The following is a 21,457-nucleotide window of genomic DNA, read 5'->3' as shown; positions in this document are numbered from 1 at the left end:
AAGAAGGATTTGGTAGTTGAAAAATGCTTCCTGAAAGAGTGTTTTAGAAAAGAGTGATTTAGGCAGAAATATTAATAAAGGTCTTGGGAGCCAAACCTCTTGATGGCAGTCAATTCCCCTAGCAATGTCTTAGGGAGTTGGGGAGCTGCATCTTGCTTGGGGCTTAGTAATGTGTGTGTTCAGAAGACGATTACTTTATCAGGCCTGAATCAAGACCACTGATGTTGACTTTATTCAAGTACAATGATTAATAGTAAACAGAATGTTTATATAACTTTTATTTATTCTACATCTTATTTCAGCCATCATTTAAGGCACCTTCTCTAAAAAATATGCAGCAGTTTAAAATATACATAAAGAAAACATACCTAAAGAAATATACATAAAGAAATATTCATAAAGAGAGAGAAAAAGGGAGAATGAGGATTAGATGGAGATATGAGCCCATGCATGATATTGATACATGAAATATTCAGCTACTTAAGTCCTGCATGATTTCTAGAAATGTACCTTACAAGTTTGTAAGTTTTTTAAAAGCAGGTGCAAAGAGGGGACCACAAAACTCCAGTGCCCACACAATAAAAAATAGAATGGATACTCAGGGGCAACATCACTGTTTATTTCTATTATGGTGACCAAAGAAAATTCAGGTCAATGTTTAATGTGATGAGCATTGTGTTCAACAATATTCTTATGGTGGATGATTCTGGATAGTTGAATAGGGTTGTTTTTGTTGTTGTTTGTATTCTTTGTCAGTAAGTATTGATGGCATCAAGCTGAGTCAAAGTTTAGTAGGCACACATCTGCTAGAAGGTTAGACAGGATGATGTCTATTGTAAATATCCTCTGTTATATGCAGTAATCCAAGAATGGGGTAAGTGTCCAGTAATAGTCTTTAGGCTATCTACTACATGTACCATTTCCTTTAACCAAGCTTTTGGTGTGTGTGTGTGTGTGTGTGTGTGTGTGTGTGTGTATGTGTGTGTGTATACATGATAGATAGGCAGTATATATGAGGTTATTTTCCTGAATAACCACCAATATACATCTATTTTATGTTTTTTTATGAATTCAGATGCTTTCATAGTCAACTGAACCACAGGCAGGATTCATATCTTCTCATGAAAAAGGAAAACCTGAGAAAATTATATCGACTCCCTCCATTTAATTTCAGATTATAGAGCAGAATCCATAAAATAAAGATGATCGACATTTTTCTCAACATTTAGTATTGAATAAACTCTAGACAGATAGATAGGTGAGAATCCAGAGAATTCAAATCTTCAGCATAGTCTAAAGAGTTTGAATATTTGTTTATTCACTCATTCAATTAGTCATTGAACAAACAATGTGCTTTTAGCATCTAATCTTTAAATCAAGTGTAACTAAGCACCCCCTACTCAGGTCATTTTATGTGTCCATAAAATGATTGACCTAAAAATAGAATGTCCTGATGTGCCCTACAAAACAAATGGGTTGTGAAATGCACAGCAAGGCAGTTGAATCTGCTAATTTCTAATTTCTGGATAAGATTATGAAATACAAAAGTCCTCTAAATATGGAGAGATATCTACCTACATTGAGCCTTTTACTGTAGATTTCTGATCTGTAGCCATATTTCTAGGAGCCACTAGACAGCAAGCAGTTGTCTATTTAAATCCCATGTTACAGTAATCCTCCCTTATTCCCAGTTTTCCCTTTTCATGGTTTCAGTTACTTATGGTCAGTCATGATCTGGAAGCAGATAATCTTCCTTCTGACATACCATCAGAAAGTTATTAAGCCTAATCCTAATCACAGTGCCTACATCATTCACTTCACTTTATCTCATCGTGTAGGCATTTTATCATTTTATGTTATAAGAAGAAGGGTGAGTATAGTATAATAAGATATTTTGAGACAGATATGTCACATGTATATAGTTATTATTACAGTATATTGTTATATTTTTTCTACTTTATTGTTATCTCTTGCTGTGCCTAATTTATAGATTAAACTTTATCATAGATTTGTGTGTGTATATATATGTATAGGTAAAAAAAAACATAGTACATATAGCATTTAGTACTATTTGCAGTTTCAGGCATCCATCTGGGTTCTTGGAACATATCTCCCATGGATAAGGTGGGTGGTGGTTGGAGGGGTGTTACTGTAGCTGCTGTAGGTGGAAAGACAATCTAATGCCTTCTGATGGTCCAGCTGTCCCCTGCTAATATTATCTGACAATGCACTATATGAAATTGATAGTTCTACTGTGCCCGTGGAGGAACTATGCAAATAAGACCCACCCACAAATCACTAGGTACTGGTATCTGGTGCTCCCAGTGTTAGTATAAAACCCCGTTGAAGAGCTGGCACTCTGTTGCCCAGGCTCAGGCTGATTTTCCTGTGTTTGCAGAGGGTATTCATACTCCAAACAAACAAACAAACAAACAAACAAACAAACAAACAAAAAAACACTTGCCTCATACTGTGTCCTAATAGATCTAGCCCAGGCATCACTCTCCATAGTTGATCAGAGGCAGACATACAGGACTTTGAATCACACCAAACCTTCTTTCTGGGGTTTGTATGAGCCTTGTGCTACGCAGAGACATAATCAAAATTTTAATCCTCTAGGTCTCTAGAATGAGAAATTAGATATCAACTTATTGTAGGAAGCCTCAAATTATTTAGATAAAATGTTTAAAAGACCAAAAAAAATTTGATTTTCCTCTCTAAAAATCGTTATCTAATCATTTAAAAATCCCTTGTTCTTTCTGAGAATCTAATTTTTATTAACAGGCAGACTTTGACAAATATCAGTAACTAAGGGACACTATATACAACTGATACTTCTTATCCTAATACTTGGTCCTAGTCAGAAGCTTTTTTCAAATGGCAAGGAAGGCTTAAATAGAGCCATAAGAAAACTCTCATTAATCCGATCTTCCCTGTGGTTGTAAAGTGTATGGCAGTGGTCAGTCCCTAACCTACTAGTTCCTAAAGCCTGTTGGCCTGAGAATTCCCCAGTCTGCAAGAAACTGACACACATTGTAACTATGGTAGTAGGGCAATTATTATGTGAGACAAGAGGTCACAGTTGTAAACTAAAAACGAGAGGAAGTATTTTAAGTTGAAAAAGTTTGGAAGGAAGGAAGGAAGGAAGGAAGGAAGGAAGGAAGGAAGGAAGGAAGGAAGGAAGGAAGGAAGAAGGAAGGAAGGAAGGAAGGAAGGAAGGAAGGAAGGAAGGAAGGGATAGGGAAAGAAAGGAAGGGAAGGGAAAAAGAAAGGAAAGAAAGAAGGAAGGGAGAAAGGAAGAAAGAAAAGCATTAAGGATCAAAACTTACCACTGAAGTTAACTCATAAATAATTCTTAGGGCAAGAAAACTGTCCCTAGTTTCAAGACCCACTATATGCTTTATTCTTTTCTCATTGTTTTGTTTAGAATATGATAAGCTAATTTAAAGATGCAGGGATAAAGAGGTTCCCTATTGTGATTATCTTCATAATGTCAGTGGAGTGGGATACAAAATCCAGACCCTTGATGGGAGAGGGAACAAGGATGAGGGTTCTAAGGTAAAATAAGGGGGAGCCCCTGGAAACCTTCTGCAAAAATAATGATGTTTTATGTATCTTAAATTCTTCATTTATTATGCTCTCATGACATGGGGGAGGGGAAAGACAAAGAGGAGAAGAGACACAGGCCAGTGGAGCAAAACCAGAATGATGCTACCTCTGCACCTCCAGTTTTCTCAAGCTGGAAAATGGAGTTCTGGGGAAGAATTTCCATTTCAAGTATTTTCATAAATCCTCAAACAATATAAGATTTCTTACTGCTTTCTTACCTCTGCCCCCCATCTTGGTTGTTTTTCCTTCAAGGACAAGTATCTTTCAAAGATTATTGTGCAAAAAAATTTAGACTACAATAGGCTTGCACCCATCTTATGCAGCAATGTTTCTAAATGGAAAAGGCAGCGATAGAGGACTTGGATTTAGGAGATCCAGAATCAAGTTCCTTCTCTTCTAACCTGGGAGATGTGTGGCAAGAGTAGAATGCTTTGCCTTGACTGCATGGAAAGACATTATGAGATAGATTCATATAAATCTTGCTATTGAATTTACTGTAAAGATATTATCAAATAAAGTTTCAGTGTTTCCTTTATAGAGATCCACAGAAGAAAATTCTCTCTGATCTTGATACGAATAGAACAGGAGGATAACAATGATTCCCAGGGGCTGAAAACACAGGCCTCAGGTAAATGGGATCCTGGACAAGTTATTTAACTATTCTCAGACTCAATTTTGTCTTCTTAAGATGAGCATACTAATAATTATGACATGGGATTGTTGTGGAGAATAAATGACATTATGTTACATGGAATAATTAAGACTGTCTATAATTTAGAGTAGCCACACCATAAATAATAGTTGGAATAATACTAGTTATTATTGAGTTACAATTTATTACAGAGGAAAGATACAAAACAAAATAAGCAAAGGGAAAAGGTGTGTGAAATAAAGTCTAGGGAAACCAGACACAGGCTTCCGAGAGTTCTCTCCCAATGAATCACACAGGGCACACTTAGTTCCTCTCCAGTAATGAGTTGTGACAAGTGTGAGACGTTTATCAGTATAGGAACCCACCTGAAATCCCTATTCCCAGAGGCCAGCCATGGGCCAAACTTGGCAAAAAGAGCCTTTTAAGGATTTGGTTTCAGAAGTATTATGTTAACTCTTCTCTGCAAATCTCCACTAGAAATCGTCTATAATTTAACAAATATGTGTTAGATACTGATTTTTATCCTAGTTCATCTTTATTTTTATGTTGTTTCTATTTCCTAATTTACTTTTGTATCTTGTTTTATGTGTATTTCCAAATTGATTCATATTTTTTGTTTGAAGATACTAGGTTCATAAAAAATATTTTCTAGATGGATATATAGAGTAAGATTAAATAATAGCTCAATTTCTAACATATAGCAAAACCCAACTAATCTGCCTTTGCCACTCACTTTAGCTGTTGGAACTTAAGCAATCCACCTCCATGCTCGAGGCCTTAATAGTCCATCTATAATATCTGCATGGAGTGAGCTCTAAGGTTCCTTCTGGAATGCACCTGAGATTTTAGACAACCATCCTCCCCTCCTTGCTGAAGAGGGCGTACTCAAGAATTTCATTGTCTAGGGACACCTGGGTGGCTCAGTCAGCATCCAACTCTTGATTTTGGTTCAGGTCAAGACTAGGGACACCTGGGTGGCTCAGTCAGCATCCAACTCTTGATTTTGGTTCAGGTCAAGACTTAAGGATCGTGAGATCAAGCTGCGTGTTGGGCTTCATGCTCAGTGGGGAGTCTGCTTGGGATTCTCTTTTTCCCAACTTGCTCTCTGTCTCTCTTAAATACATACATAACATACATAAAAGCTTAAGAAAAAAAAAAGAATTTCATTGTTTAAGGCTGAATCCTGACACCACTGCCCATTTGGCTTATTTACTGCACCTTACTAGACCGCAGGTTATAGTCTGTAAGATAAGGGAGATCCCTCATTAATTCATTCCAAGTTTAAATGCAAAAGTACATGTGTTTTAGATACTCACCTAGAACATTATAAATGCTTGATAAATGCTTGCTGGCTTTCATATAATCTTGTCCTGCTTGGTACTCAACCTTTTTGAGAATTTTCATTTAAATTTTCATCTTCTGACTTTTAGGGATCTGTACCTTCCTTTTGAAATGAAAATCCCTCCTTGCCCCAAAATAAATAAAATATTTCAACAGGAATATTTGGTTTATTAAATTGTTTTTTATGGTAAAACCTGACCAAAAACAAAACAAAACAAAACAAAACACAAGAAAATGTTTCTTATGGAATGGTCAGGAAAGTTGTAGAGCATCAAAACCCTCCCTGTGATTCTAATGTAACTATAAGAAGTTAACAGCTATATTTTATGTCATTGGCCAAATGCTTATGTATAACTTGAGCAGAAATTACATGAGCATTAAAAATATTATTTATCTTACACTACTTCCTAGATTGAAACATTGGCTCCAAAGGCATAGCCCTTAAGTTTTTCTCTCTGATCCTCGTCTCAGATTCAGACCAGACTTTAATCAGTGTTCCACAAAGCATCATCCAAAATTTGTTGTTATTCCCATTGGCCTAAGGTAGAAAAGCTTGTACTTTTAAAAATTGGTTAAGAACTCTGTCACTTATTGCTAGTAATCTAAAGCAAGTTTCAAACCTCCCAGCCTCACTTGCTTTGTTTGTAAAAGGAATATAATCATAATGCAGGTCTGTATGGCTTCTTTGTAGAATTAAATCTAATAGCACTATAATACATGAAGCAAATACTCTGCACACAAGTACAGTTTGATCTATAACTAATAATTCTAAGTTGCAGTGATAGCATTTATTTAACAGGCTTTGGTGTCTTGATGGCATCCCTAGTAGAGTAGTTACCACAATCCACCTGCAAACATTTTGCATATCTCATCACACCAGCAAATAAAATATTTTTTCTTGGGTCTACCTCACCTGTAAACACCTTGAGGATTATGATTGTCTTTCATTTCCACATCTCCACTGAATCCCCCATTGAACAGTGCTATGTACTGAGTCATGTCACCTCCCAAAATTCAGATGTTGAAATCTTCAAATACATTAGATGGATACATAAATACATGATCAGAGAAAGATGAAGTCAGGGCTGAGACAAAGCTGAGTTACTAGAGAAACGACCGATGTGCAGAGCTGTCGGTGTGAAGCCTTCATCTACTCATTCAGAAATCATCATTACTGCAGTAGCTAACCAGGTTCTATTGTTGAATGCTTAATACATTCAAGTCCTATATTAAGTACTTTATATGCATTATCATGTTAAGTACTCTATATAATATTTAAGGCTTTTTATAAACGGAACCATTTTATAGAAGAGAAAACAAAGACTTGGAGGTGTTCCATATTCTACTCAATGCCAGATAGTAAATAACAGAAAAGGAGTATCCAGAGCTCTTGTCCTTAATCATACTAACACAAGCTGTGTCCCCTAGAATAATCAGATCAGTGTCATCATCATCACTATCATCAACATCATCACCATTTTTATAACTTTGATGTGGAAGAAACCAATTTATAACAATTAAAATTCTTTGCATTTCTTATCATTCCTACAAAAGTTACTCAGTGGGAATTATGTTTTCTCACATTACTGGGTAAAAACTCAAAAGTCTCATGACTCTTCTGCTCACAATCAGGTATCAGAAAGTTATAAAGTCACAAGTTACAAATACAGTGTAAGTCCAATACAAGATTTTTAGCAAAGTTTGTGCTTAATTCAGAATGAAATCTTGTCTTCAACTTACTTTAGGTGGAGGAAGCTGGCAGTTGGAAGTAATGATATGGCTGGCTCATTTATTTCACCACCCAGCTTGCTAACTAGTTTCTGACCGTCGAGGATGATGAAGAGAAATTTTACTTCAATTCCTAGTTTCTTAATTTGACCTCATAGTCTTCAGACATACAGATATTTATAAGACATGCATTTTCTCATGGACAGTTTTGTGATACTTCAGAGATTTCCATTTGTGAAGATTTTTCTACTGCAGTTCACTTAACCCAGGCAGAAGCATCCCTCTTCCTGATGATGATTTGGCACTTTTTAACTCAGGACTTGTCAGCCACACTCAAGTGCAGTGTCTAGGGGTGGAAATCTCTTCTGCCCTTTCTGTAGGCCTATTAAATGGACCTCAAGATAACTCTTGCTTCAGAATTCCGTCCTCTGTGATCCACATCTGAACCATAGTAAACACTTGTATATCCTTTGTCTTGATTAATTTGGGACTTGCAAGGCGAGCCCAATATAGCAGTACTCTTTTGTATCCACTCTGAAGCAAACAGTCAACCAGGTTCTTGCCTATTAGCTATCCCAGGCAAGAGTAAGATCCCAATTCAGGAACACACACAGCAAGGTCATAGTCATCCTATCCATGCTCTATGCTTGAAATAAAGGAGATAGCACCCCCACACCCAATACCAATCCAGGTAAGGCTCTTCCACTCTTCTTATGTATTCCAATCAAGTCAAAGGATTCAAGGGCCCTGAATGTTTTTTTTTCCTTTGTTTTTTTTTTTTTTTTTAGGGGGAGGAGGTTTTTAGGGGGGAGTTTTTACAGAATGAATTGTCCTTTAAACATTTTGACATCTAATATTAATCATATTAACACTTCAGTTGAAAATATAGCACCACCATTAATTGAGCACTTACTAGCACAGATCATGTTCAAGTTAGTGGAATGCAGAGATTAATTCTGATTTCAAGATATAGTAACTGTATGACCTTGAGCAAATTATTTAAGCTCTCTATGCTCATTTTCTGTAGTGGATTTGTAGAGATCATATAAATTCCTTATTCATTAGATAATTGTGAGCATTAAATGAGCTATTGTAAACTGTTTAAAATAGAATCTCATATAAAATAAGTGTAAAATACATGTTCAGAGGAAAAATGCATGTCTTTCATAGTGAGGAGGGGATAGTTATCATAGAGCAAGGGTGTCATCCCAAATGCTTACATATACTATAGTAAATACAAAATAAATGAAATGGGTCAAATATAAAGAGTAAGGAGCTGTGAAGTTCATGAAGTACTAGGGAGCCTGTCCTCTCTGAAGGTACAACTGCTTCTGAGCCTCAGGTGACTGTTCATTTGGGGGCAGCCAACCCATTACAGTCAGTTCTTTTCTTTTATTGCTTTTTTTTCCCCAAGAGAAATGGAAATTCAGATTTTTTACATAAAACTGGTCCATTTTAAGACCTTGGCTATTTTTTTCCTTTCTTTAAACACTTAATGTATTTACTTGTTAAATCCCTCCATTGGCTGACAGTTTGAGATCTCAAGCATGGAGGAATGAAGATGTTACCTTGGATCTCAGGGAAAGGAGCCACTATCTCTGGAAAGAGAACAAAAGAAAAAGCATCTGATCTTTTCAGCTGCATATGTTTTGTTCTACTTGTTTAGTTTTTAATGAAGAATAAGAGTGTGTCAAGTGAGATGCTGTTTTCAAAGATCCTCCCACCCATGCATAGCACAGAGTTCAAAGTCTTTGAACCAGGCTCGAAGTATTGGGGATAGGAGCAAGTCTGGCTTGTTCAGAAAATGTTGAAAGCTGTAGTGAGTTATATTTAGATTTCTGACATACAAAAGCAGTCAGATTTCCTTATTCTTCCATTTAGCTGAATATGTGTTCTTAATTATTGTTTTGGGAACAAATGCAGAATAGAATGGCAGAACTGGAATCCCTGAGATGGAATAAAACACTAGTCTACTTTGTTTAAACAAACAATTCTGTTATTCAAGTACTTAGTTATCATTTCTATTGAAAATATTTAATTTTACTCCTATTTGCTCTTAGCAAACATTAATTCTGATATTCATAATGTGAAAAAGTGAAGGTATAGAAATCAGGGAAATATTATAGTTTATTTACTTAAATTACATGTTATAAAAAATTCTTTCAGAGAATTAAAAGGACCATTCTGGTGATTAAAAATAATTTCATGTTCTGATTATCCTGGTGCATTTTTCCTGTTCCTTAGCACTTACGGGCCTTTATGAAGTGGTGGGTTATAGAAGTTCTTAACATGAGCTAATGGAATTGCTAACAGCATATGCCATTTACCTTCATGAGCATCTCATGAAGAAATGGTACAATGCCATACACCATACCGTCAGAGGAACAATTATATATTTAATCATTTTAGCATCAAAGCTTTTCTCTTTGTTATAAAGAAGGACTTGGACAAGAAGCATATTTTAATTCATGTTTCACCTGCATTTTATTCCTACTTTGAAATTCCCAGTGTCTTGTATGGAAAGGCAAGAGGAGCAGTAACTGGGAGCAAAGGTTTCCCAGTTCTGGGTTTCACTGCTCATTTCTCTCCTCACCGGCTATATGGCAGTTAGGTAAGTTTATAAAACTTTCAGCTTCAGTTACCTCTCCTATAAGATGGGGTTCACGATAATATCTTCCCCAAGGTTTTGATGAAAGAATCAGATTACATCTATAAAATACTTAATATGGTGCTTTGCATATAAGGAGCCTTCACCAACTATTAGTGCTCTATGATGATGATGGTGGAGGTGATGATGATGAGAAGGAGGAGGAAATATCTCTGACCCTGAAAATAAATGCCCTAAAAACAGCAGATGAGATAGTTAGGTAGTCCTCTGGAGGTGGGATGTGACTTCGTCTAAGATTCACACTATTTATAATGAAAGGAAAAATGAAGATGAAAAGAATGTACCATTTCACATATTAGTTAATGGCCATACTGAGATTTTATGGCCTTTTCTTCAAATAATCAAGGAAGTTTGGATATTTCCAAACTTCAGAAATTCAGAAATTATCCATAATTCAGAAATTATCTAACCCAGAATCTTTTAAAAATATTTTTATTTAATTCATGGGAGAGACAAATAGAGAGGCAGAGACACAGGCAGAGGAAGAAGTAGGCTCCCTGCAGGGAGCCTGATGGGGGCTGGATCCCAGGACCCTGGGATCACGCCCTGACCCAAAGGCAGACACTCAACCACTGAGCCACTAGGTGTCCCTAGTCTAGCATCTTTATTTGGGGGAAAAGAAAGCCAAACATCAAGAGAATGGGCCGACTTGCTTAACATCACCCTGATGAATAGTGATATATTTGGGAATAATCCTAGCCCTCTGGATTTCCTCTTCATGACCTTAGTGGTCCATATATTGCATTTTGATTCATTCGTTCATTCATTCATTCACTCACTCACTCACTCACTCACTTACTATTAAGGATAATTTATTTCAGGTCCTGTTTTAGGTACTGGGAAAATAATTATGAGTAAAACAGGTATAGTCGCTATTCTCATGTGCTTATAGTTTAGTGGGGAAAACAGAGTATAAAAATGAATTTTAAAAGTTGTAGGGAGTAAAATAAAATGCTATCTAGAAACTAAAGGGTATAGGGATCCCTGGGTGGCGCAGCGGTTTGGCACCTGCCTTGGGCCCAGGGCTTGATCCTGGAGACCCAGGATCAAATCCCACTTCGGGCTCCCGGTGCATGGAGCCTGCTTCTGCCTCTGCCTGTGTCTCTGCCTCTCTCTCTCTCTGTGACTATCATAAAAAAAAAATTTTTTAGAAACTAAAGGGGATAAATTTTAGCATTCTCATTTACTAGCTCTAGAGCTGGAGCAAGGCCTTTGAGTTGTCTGAGCCTAGTTTCCTGATCTACAGAAAAGGAGTTATCTTATTTCTTTTTCATGGCTCTTGTGTGGATTTGAAATGACATGTGTAATATGTATTGATTACATGCTTTCATGAACATATCATGACTATTAGTATTACTATTAAATGCAGCTCTGTTCAGATGCTATTCTAAGGACTTTTTAAAAATTTTATTTTATCAAGAACTCTATGAAATTGATATTATTATTAATCTCATTTTCCAGATGGGGAAACTGAGGCTTAAAAAGGTTAGTTAATTCACTCAAAGCCACACAGCTAGTATATGGTGGAATCAGAATCCAGCCTAGGTGATCCAACTCTAGATGTGTGATGAGAGCTTGAAGCTGCTGCCTAGGGGATGTGGGTGGCAGAAGAGGAGTCTTTTTTTTTTTTTTAACTTTGATTTAGAACGGAATAAAGATTCTCAGATTCTCAAAGCTACATGGGGGGGGGGGTCTCCTTAGGGGTCTTCTAAGCCCTAGAGTCCTCATTGTTGATAAAATAAAAATAATTATTTCATAATTATTTCATATTTTTTGTGAGGTTGAGGGGCTATAGGGTAAATAAATTTCAAGCATTACAAATATTAATGGCTAAAGACATATCTCTTCCCTTCTCCAAACCTTCCTTTTTGTCTTCCTACTTTTGTTGTTGTTGTTGTTGTTGTTATTTGGGGTATTCTTCAATTGACTTATCAAACAGTGCTTAAATATCTACCAGATACAAAATACTTATCTGCCACAGTGGGGACAAAAAGAAATAGTAGTAGTACCTAGATTGACCCTACACTCAAAGAATTTTGTTGGTGTTTTGTGCCTCCTCAGTCTGGTAATAATTGTATCTTATGATGATTTGAGATGCCCTATCATCCCAACCATTTTAGGCCCTATTAAAAGACTGTATTCAAGATCTCACTTCTAAGTGGTAACCTCAACAAAACTGTGGGGAGACATATTAATGAAAATATCCATTGTGTGCATGCCTATGAGCAGAGAAACCTGCACCCTGGGAAATTGCAATGCTATTTGATGGGAAGAGCAATGTTTTCATTTTAAGTACTCATTAGAAATCTGTGAAGTCCCCTCCCCCCCAACACACACAGAGTGAGTTTTCTTTTTTATTATTTTTTATTTTTTTTATTTCTGTACATATTTTATCACAGCAGATGCAATTGGAACTTCCAAATTGGTCACAATTAGGGCCAGTGCCAGTTGCAGGGGAGGATGAAGTCCAGGAAACAACAGCTACGGTTCTACAGGGCTGAGACATCACAGAACCCATTGTGTCTGAGGACTAGCTCACTCTGATCAGAAGCTTTTCCCACATATGTAGCTGACTCAGCTGGTTGCACAAAACAAAGCCAGACCTAATAGACTTGAATGTGTATGTGAGGAAAATAGACCGAGGGACTGCATCTTTTCTAGAGAGCATTTGATGGCTACTTGAGACCCTGATAAGGCGTAAAGGCTTCAGGGTGAATGAGCGCTATAAGGCCAGTGCCCTCCCACACACGTTCTACTTCCAACATGCCAAACTAGGAGATATTGGTCTCTTCCATTATTGTCAATTCCCAGTTTATACAGTGGCATGAAGGGAAAGATTAAAGACTGCCCATTCTCTTAGAAGACCAAGGACTTGAGAGAAGGATATTAGATCCCGTGGTTTGCTATACAGCCTGGGTAGACAGGCAACTTAGGACAAAATTGCCAGTTGAATAATCTGAGTCAAGTTGCCTCTTACCTATTAGTCTGTTTCCTATTCTATAGATTGGGTAAAAATAATAGTAACCACATTATAGGAGACAAATAAAATAGTGCAGGTATTGGCTTATAACAAGCAATTCATAGATATTATGTACTTTAGTATAAAGTTAATGTTATTATCAAATTGTTTAAAAGCATGAACCAACTATTGTAATGCAATGTATTTAATATAATAGTAGAGGTATATACAAATTCTCTTCATAGTAGCCTGGGGCTTTCAGGAAAGCTTTAGAGGAGGAGATAAATACATTGAATAAAAAAGAAAGTGTAGGAGTCAACCAGAGGATGTAGTTATGTTGGAAGGTTAGGGGTGGGCTCAAAGAGCAAACTTTGCAAAAGCATGAAATATGAAATGCTGCAGCATATTCATGGAACTGTCAGTTGTTTGATTCGACTTAAACACAGGATCTGAAATGGAAAGGCAAGACTAGAGATGAGGCCACAAGGGTGGGCAGGAGCCACATCATGAAAGGTCTTGTCCCATGTATTTGTATTTAATTGTGTCCATTAGATGAGTCTGCAGGATAAACATGACAGTAATTATAACACCTCACATGTATATATAGATTTAGTACTTTAGACCATGTTGTCATCTACTCTTCGATTTGGTCAACTTGCAGAGATAACTACAACAGATATTTGAATCCCCCTTTCTCAGTCTGGGAAGTACTTCATGAAGAGGATCAAAGAATAGGGATGCCTGGTTGGCTTAGTGGCTGAGCATCTGCCCTCAGTTCAGGGAGTGATCCCAGAGTCCTGGGATGGAGTCCTGCATTAGGCTCCTTGCAGGGAGCCTGCTTCTCCCTCTGCCTATCTCTGCCTCTCTTTCTGTGTCTCTCATGAATAAATAAATAATTTTAAAAATCCATTTTTAAAAAGAAGATCAAAGAGTATAAAGCTTCAAATGAATTTTCATCTTAAAGATCAGGGTATGCTTCCATGGACCAACCCCTTTTACTGGGTTCCTCCTCTCAAGTATCTATAACAGCAGCCACCCAAAGCAAAAGACTCCTCCATGCCTTGCTTTCTCTCTTCTTCTGCTTCTCCATATATTTAGTCACTAAGCTATACACCTCTAACCTCACTACTTCCAGTCCAGCATCTGATATTCTATTCTTCTATATTATTCTTTTATAAGATAATATTGCTATTGTGCTCAGCTCTTCCTCACAAAGGAATTCTAATTAATTTATGCAGATGGAAGGAATAAAATAGAAAATCAGCATTAGGCAAATACCACAGCAATAAATGTTGATAAAATCTTCCAGTGGATGTTCAAATTCATGGAAGAAAGTTTTAATAGAAATAAGATTTGCAGGAATGCCTGGATGGTTCAGTCAGGTAAGCATCTGACTCTTGATTTCAGCTCAGGCCATGATCTCAGGGTGGTGAGATTGAACCCCCTATCCGGCTCTGCACTCAGGACAGAATCTGCTTGTCCCTTTCCCTCTGCTCCTCCCCCAACTCGTTTGCTCAATCTCTCCCTTTCCCAAATAAATAAATAAATAAATAAATAAATAAATAAATAAATAAATAATAAATTCTTGAAAAAAAAAAAGAAATAGTATTTGCAGCATTCCAATGTATGTATTGCATAATAGATACCAACTACAAAGAGAAAGATAGTTGGAGAAATCCAGAAGATGCCAACTTAACCATGTAAACAAATTTAACCTCACTGGTAATAATTTATAGCAACATTAGGAACCTCTTGATATGAAAGGACACTGAGAACACACATCATTTTTTAATAATTTTTAAAAATATTTTTATTTGTTTATTCATGAGACAGAGAAGGGGGGGGTGGCAGAGACACAGGCAGAGGGAGAAGCAGGCTCCATGCAGGGAGCCCGAGGTAGGACTCGATCCCGGGTCTCCAGGATCATGCCCTGGGCTGAAGGCAGCGCTAAACCGCTAAGCCACCCAGGCTGCCCAACACACATCATTTTTGACAAAAATTCACAATCTCACTTCAGTCATCAGAAAATATCAAACAAATTCAAATTGAGGGTCATTATACAAAATAACTGCTCAGTGTTCACCAATGTGTCAGTATAATGAGAAAAACAAGGAAAGACCTAGAGACTGTCGTAGACTAAAAGATATAAAAGAAAGATAACTAAATGCAATGTGAGATCCTAGGCAGGATCCTGGAACAAGAAAAACTAGTGAGTTTTGAATAAGGTCTGTAGTTGAATTAATAATATTGTACTCCTATTAATTTCCCATTCTTGACCATTTTACTGTGGTTGTGTAAAATGGTAACATTAGGGGATATGGGGAGAAGGAAGCAAGCAAACTCTTGATATGATATTTTATAACTTTTGTGTAAGTTGAGCATTAGTTCAAAATATTTTTAAAAAAAGATTCACATATTCTGCATTCCTCCGGTCTTGTGACAGAACAAAATCTTAGCATTGCATCAGAGTAAGTCCCTTTCTACCTCTCAGTGTCCATTTCCCACCACTTCCCCACCTGCTTTCCTACTGTCTCGACTTAAAGCAGTTTCTAGAATACAGATCTATCTCACTTATGTATATAAACATTTTATAGAAGTTGCTCTTTCTTTTTTGAATATCCTTATTCCTAAACTCTAATCAGATGGCAACATCGGCTACAATATCACATAAGTCAGAGAAAGACAAATAATGTATGATATCACCTATATATGGAATCTAAAAAAGCTGAACTTAGAGAAACAGAGATTAGCATAGTGATTACTAGAGGTGGTGGAGAGAGGGATGGTTGAGAGATGTTGGTCAAAGAGTACAACTCTCAGATGGAACATGAATTAGTTCTAGGGGTCTAATGTGTAGCATGCTGACTATAGTTGGTAATACTGTATTATATACTTGAAAGTTGCTAAGAGAATAGATATTAAGCATCCTCATCACAAAAAAAAAGGAATAGTGATTATGTGACATAATGGAAGTGTTATGTTAATCATTTTGTAATATATAAGTGTATCAAATCAATAAGTCACACAGCTTAAACTTGTCAGTTATATCTCAGTAAAGTTGGAGGAAAAAAAAAGAAACAAGACCCTTGAAAATTCAAGGGACATAATTACTGGTCATGTGACAGGAGTAGGTCTACATTCTATACACACACACACCTCTTAAAAACTTTAATGTTCATCTTTTCTCTGAGGGTTATGTTAGTAAGTGATGGTGAGTTGGGTAAATTGGTTTATGCTATGATCAATTCCTATCAAGGGGATGAATAATAGCAAACTCGTTAAAATTCCTCACTTTTGCTATTTGAGCAAAGGCTGCTTAAAATAAGAGCATCACTAACTAGGTATAAAACTGTTAGTAAGACTTGAAAAGACAAAGGAAACACTAAGGTATCATGGAGTTGGCAACTGCAGGATGGGAAGGGAAAAGACTGAAATTCTTAAAAAGTTTGGAGGAGGGGTATAAAGAACTGCAATTCACATTTCAGGGGGTGGGGACGGCTACACTGCGGGTGTTCCTGCATCCGAGCTCAAAAGTAGGTACTCCTGAAGAGAGTGTTCTGCTCTGCTAAGGCTGGCATATCTGAAGGGGACATGACTAAGCCGCAAGGGTTTGCTGCAAGGGCTAAAATCCTGCAGACTGGATTTATTTATTTATTTATTTATTTATTTATTTATTCATTCATTTATTTATTTATTCATTTATTTATTTATTAAATATTTTATTTATTTATTCATAGACACAGAGAGAGAGAAAGGCAGAGACACAGGAAGAGGGAGAAGCAGGCTCCATGCAGGGAGCCCAATGGGGGACTCGATCCCGGGTCTCCAGGATCACACCTCAGGCTGCAGGCAGCGCCAAACCACTGCGCCACCGGGGCTGCCCATGCAGACTGGATTTATCCACTATTGTGGGGAGGAACCACTGGTGGTTTCCAGTGCTTAGGGAACAGATTACATAAAGTAGAACATTCTTTGTCTGATTCAGATGTCCTGTGATGAGCTCATCCCACCTTTCTCAAACTGATTCTTCTGTGCCTATTTCCAATCCATCTTACAGATACTTCTGGGATCCCCTTGCTGAGGAGCTTGCCATAAATGAGGACAAACTGAAGACTCACCCTCTAGTGTATGTCTTCATCCTTGGCAATCTTGAGAGTGAGGATTCCCCCCATTTGCTATCTGCCACTGGGCAGCACTCATCTGATGACTGCACTAAGCAAAAAGGGAAGGAACTAATGGAAAACTGGGGGCAAAGCTGTTCTGTCCCCAATCTTATAGGTAGAATCCCTGTAGAGGGGAGGTAGCAGATATTGTTGCTATAAAAATGATAGGTGATAAAATAAAAATATCTCTTGTCAGGGATAAAACTTGCCTAGTTATTAGTGACATAGCACATTCCAACAGAAAATGTCTGTCTTTATGTATTATTGTAGTTGATTCTCAAGTAATTGTGTGTTCCAATTAGTAATAACAACTATACAGATAAAAGCACAGAGCTTTAGAGAGTTCATGTGACCTAAACACTATCACAGGTGTAGAATATGAGTAGAAATATGGAATCATATAGTTAAAAGAACATGAATTTGGAGTCACACCATCCATGTGCATCCTCATTGTCATTTGCAACTTGAGAGATGTAGGCCATAATATAATCACTGGAGACTCAATTTTTGACCTGAAAAAAAAAATACTATATTCCTTTTAATATTGTAAATTCAAGTGATATGAAACATTTAAAATGGCTTTATTGGACCTGGAACAAATCAGATACTTATTATTTTTTTATGATAGTTATTGTTGTTATAATTGCTATTTTCATCATGACAAGGAAGATGATGATGCTTGCTTAGCCAAAATTTGAACTGGGGACTTTTGTCTTTAGACACTATATTCTCCTTAGACTTGCTGCTTCCCCTACCTCCCGTAGCATCTTTCTCTCAAGCATCAAGCAAAGGAATTTAAATTCAATTTTTATTTAATTTTTAAATGTAATTGAAGTCTACATGTTCACACCAATTTGGATTGGCAACACCATCAAGCAGTCTTACTTTGGTGTTTGTGGATGTAAAGAAAGACTGAGGGACAACTAGCTACACTACATAGAAAAATAAAACCAAAACAGTTTTCCATTATTACAGGATAAGCAGAGAAAACTCCATTAGCAACACCACTCAGTCACTCAGGCAGGCCTAGAACATCAGGGTGTGTAATTGAGAGAGCTGCTGATACAGAAACCAAGAAGCTATGCGAGCTGTTATTCACTTTGTGACTGCTAAACACAAAGCAAAACTCACCTGGAAGGTGCAGAAAGAGTGTGTGTAGATCTTTAGAGCCATAGTAAGGAACTTAACTTCTGCAGTAAGGAAAGGATGGATGAATGCAGCTCTGGCAAGTCTGTTTTCTTTTAGGGGTTTTAACTGATTATGCATTGCTAAGACCTTTGTTCCAAACAAAATTAGAAGTCAAGTCAGTGATACTCTGGGCAGCTCACACTAATAATTACCTCTCTTACAGTAATGACTTTTTAGTGCCAGAACTTTCACTTTCCATTTGCTCATTAGGGGTTTCAAAAGGTTATGTGTGTTATTTCACTTTTCAGAAGTTGAAATGCTACCAAGTTGCTTAAATGTTTGTGTAATTGAGGCTCCCATTCATGAAACATTTAATCAGCATCGACAGTAATAATAATAGCTCCCATTTGTTGAACACCAGAAAACATCAGGGTATATGGGGATCCTCTGTACATATTTTCCCTGACCTTTAGAATGACCCTTTTAGGTAATATGATCCTTACTTTGTGGATAAGGAAACTGAGCCTTGGTGTTAATAAACTTGCTCACTGCACAGTGAGATGAGAATCAAACCTATCTCTCTGATCCTAAACCTTGTGGTCTTATACTCCAACATACTATCTACAGGCATATAACGTCCCCAGTAGAGTAAAGGCAAATTCATATATAGTTATTCCTATGACACAGATAAACATCTTTAAGTTCCACTTTTCTCCCATCAAGTATGAGCTTTGTATCCATTTAAATTCTTTCACCACTGTTTGCCTGCTAGCTGCAGAAGCGCAGGCACCTTTCTCTCCTGGAGTGTGAGTACTACAATCACTATCCTGGAGGACTGCATTGGGCATTCATTGGGAAAGAACAGCGTGCCTTTCTCATGTGTGTGTTTGCTCACTTATCCTATTTAAGAAGATTTCAGTGAATGCCTGGGAAAGAGACGTTGTGCTAGGCATATATTGAATGATTAATACATGCTCTTTCCCTTTGCACTTTTGTCTCAGAAAGTCATCATTGATTGACAAAAATTTGTAATGTCGTAAAAGTACTATTACTCAGTTTGGTGCTGAAGTCTCAAAATCCAAGATCAGAGAAGGGGGTTGTGATGAACAAACTTGCATGAAGGAGAGAGTATTCTTTGAAAATTCTCTCTTTACCAAGAAAACAGCTATTCATTTTGAATTGTGGATATGGATGTATCATAATAGTGGGGGGAAAAATCCATGTCAGAGAAAGGACATAGGCATTGTTCTACCAAGCCGAAAACTGAGCCATATTTTGTGACAGTAATTTGGGTTGAGATCAGCCACTATTCAAAGCATTTTGAACATTTTACTGGTTTAATTTTGAGATAAAAATGTTTTGCTTAATGAATATTCAGCCAATATGTCTGGCATGGTATTGTATCTTAAATGTTTAAAGTCACATTAGTCACTAATTTATGATTACACCACAGCATTTCACTTCTGGCCATTTGAGCACAGTCGAAAGCTACAGCTGAGAAGTTCAAACCTGTGGCATGCTGAATATAGGGCAAAATGTTCTCTCCTACTTGGATCCTTGAGAGTCAAAGCTCTAAAGGGAATGAGTTTTGAGGAATGGAAATCTACACTCAGTTTCATAAGGCTAAATGGGATATTTAAAATCATCTATCTCAACCCCTCGCTTCAGAAATCTGTGACCAGGGAAAGAAAGTGACTTATCCAATCCCACAACAAATGGCCCCAAACTGAACTTTTTGGGACATGCTTGCACAAACTGAAACATACCATCATGTCAGTCAAGTAGGCATGAGAAAGGGTTGCTCTTGGCCTGTACCCATCTTCCACATTATCGGGGTCTCCATGGAGAAGGAGGGTGAGCTGATACATCATTGATGTGAGCTCCTTCTGTTATTCTACACTGCCTCTCTATATGGAAGAAGTCCACATCCCAATTGCTTTATTTTAGATACAAATACAGTTCCTCATTCAACTCTGTATGCTCACTTTTTACCCTGTTAACCAACCTTGAAAAGTTTTTATATTTCTCAAGAACTGTATAGCTGAAGGTCAATGGCTGTTTCTTACAGTTCTTACAATGCTGTTCTTGGAGTTTCCGTAAGAGGTGACACATGGCATTGGCACTTGCACATCAAAGTCTGGTCTTCATACTAGGCTAGAACTGTGGCTGGAAGCCCTTTCCTTATCCTCTGGAGGTGGCTTCGACTACATCAAACTTGAGTCAGCGAAAATACCTGATGTTACCCAAATGTCAGCTCAGGGACGCTGGCACATAAAGATCTGGGCAGACTCTTCTCAGATACTACCAATCCCTAGGCCCAGAAAAGCTCAAGCTCTCCCCCAAACTTCCATTTATCTTAGGAAATTGTATGTTCCTCTTTACCTTCTAATACTTTTGGCCATTTAAGTTGGCTCTATTTTGCTCAGCATCAATCCACACAAAACCTAAAGCATTCACTGATTTCCACAAGGAATCTGTAGATGCTTAACACCACGTGAGCTTAATAGTCTCCAAAGTTTAGAGAGGAATCACATTCCTTCACCTAAAGATTCTATTTTTTACTGATCCCCTCCCTCTCTTCCCTGTTCATTCCTGTTTCCCTCCTTCACAGTGCCAAGCTCCAGTTTATTTTCCCCTGTAGCATGTAGAGCAATTCTGTTCTGTGTCCTAAACCAAAATCCAGCAAAGTGTTCAAGAGTCACAACTGAAGCCGGGGAAAAAAGTCATTCAGTAAATACTACTGTCTCTTTTTTAAAAGATTTTATTTATTTATTTATTTATTTATTTATTTATTTATTTATTTATTTATTTAAGAGAGAGAGACAGCATGAGCATGAGCACAGGGGAGAAGACAAAGGGAAAGGGAGAAGCAGACTCCTTGATGAGTAGGGAGCCAGATGAGGTGCCCAACCATAGGACCCTGAGATCATGGTCTGATACAAAAGCATCTGCCTTTGTATCAGACCATGGCTCAAAAGCACCTGAGCCACCCAGGTGCCCACTACTGACTCTAAAATTGAGTGGTGCTACATGGTGATGTTTGGGTATGCATATGAAGAACAAATAGCCTAGCACTTGCCTCCACGCTTTTACCTTTGGACAAGTAGTTTTTGTTTGGTGAAGAGTATCCACCTGAGAGAAGAGAACTCCTTTCTGGTTATCCTCTGGGAAGGAAGAAGGATGTACAGAATTCTGATACTGTTCCTATC

General features: G+C 37.4%; 1 protein-coding gene across 1 annotated transcript in view; it reads left to right on the top strand.

Annotated features, from left to right (window-relative positions):
- TENM4 (teneurin transmembrane protein 4) overlaps positions 1-21,457 on the top strand; it is a 2,712,352-nt gene that overhangs the window by 1,108,872 nt on the left and 1,582,023 nt on the right. The window lies entirely within an intron of this gene.

This window comes from Canis aureus, chromosome 23, assembly GCF_053574225.1.
Source record: "Canis aureus isolate CA01 chromosome 23, VMU_Caureus_v.1.0, whole genome shotgun sequence".
NCBI lineage: Eukaryota > Metazoa > Chordata > Mammalia > Carnivora > Canidae > Canis > Canis aureus.
The sequence above is the reverse complement of the archived record's forward strand: the minus strand, read 5'-3'. Positions and strand labels throughout refer to the sequence as shown.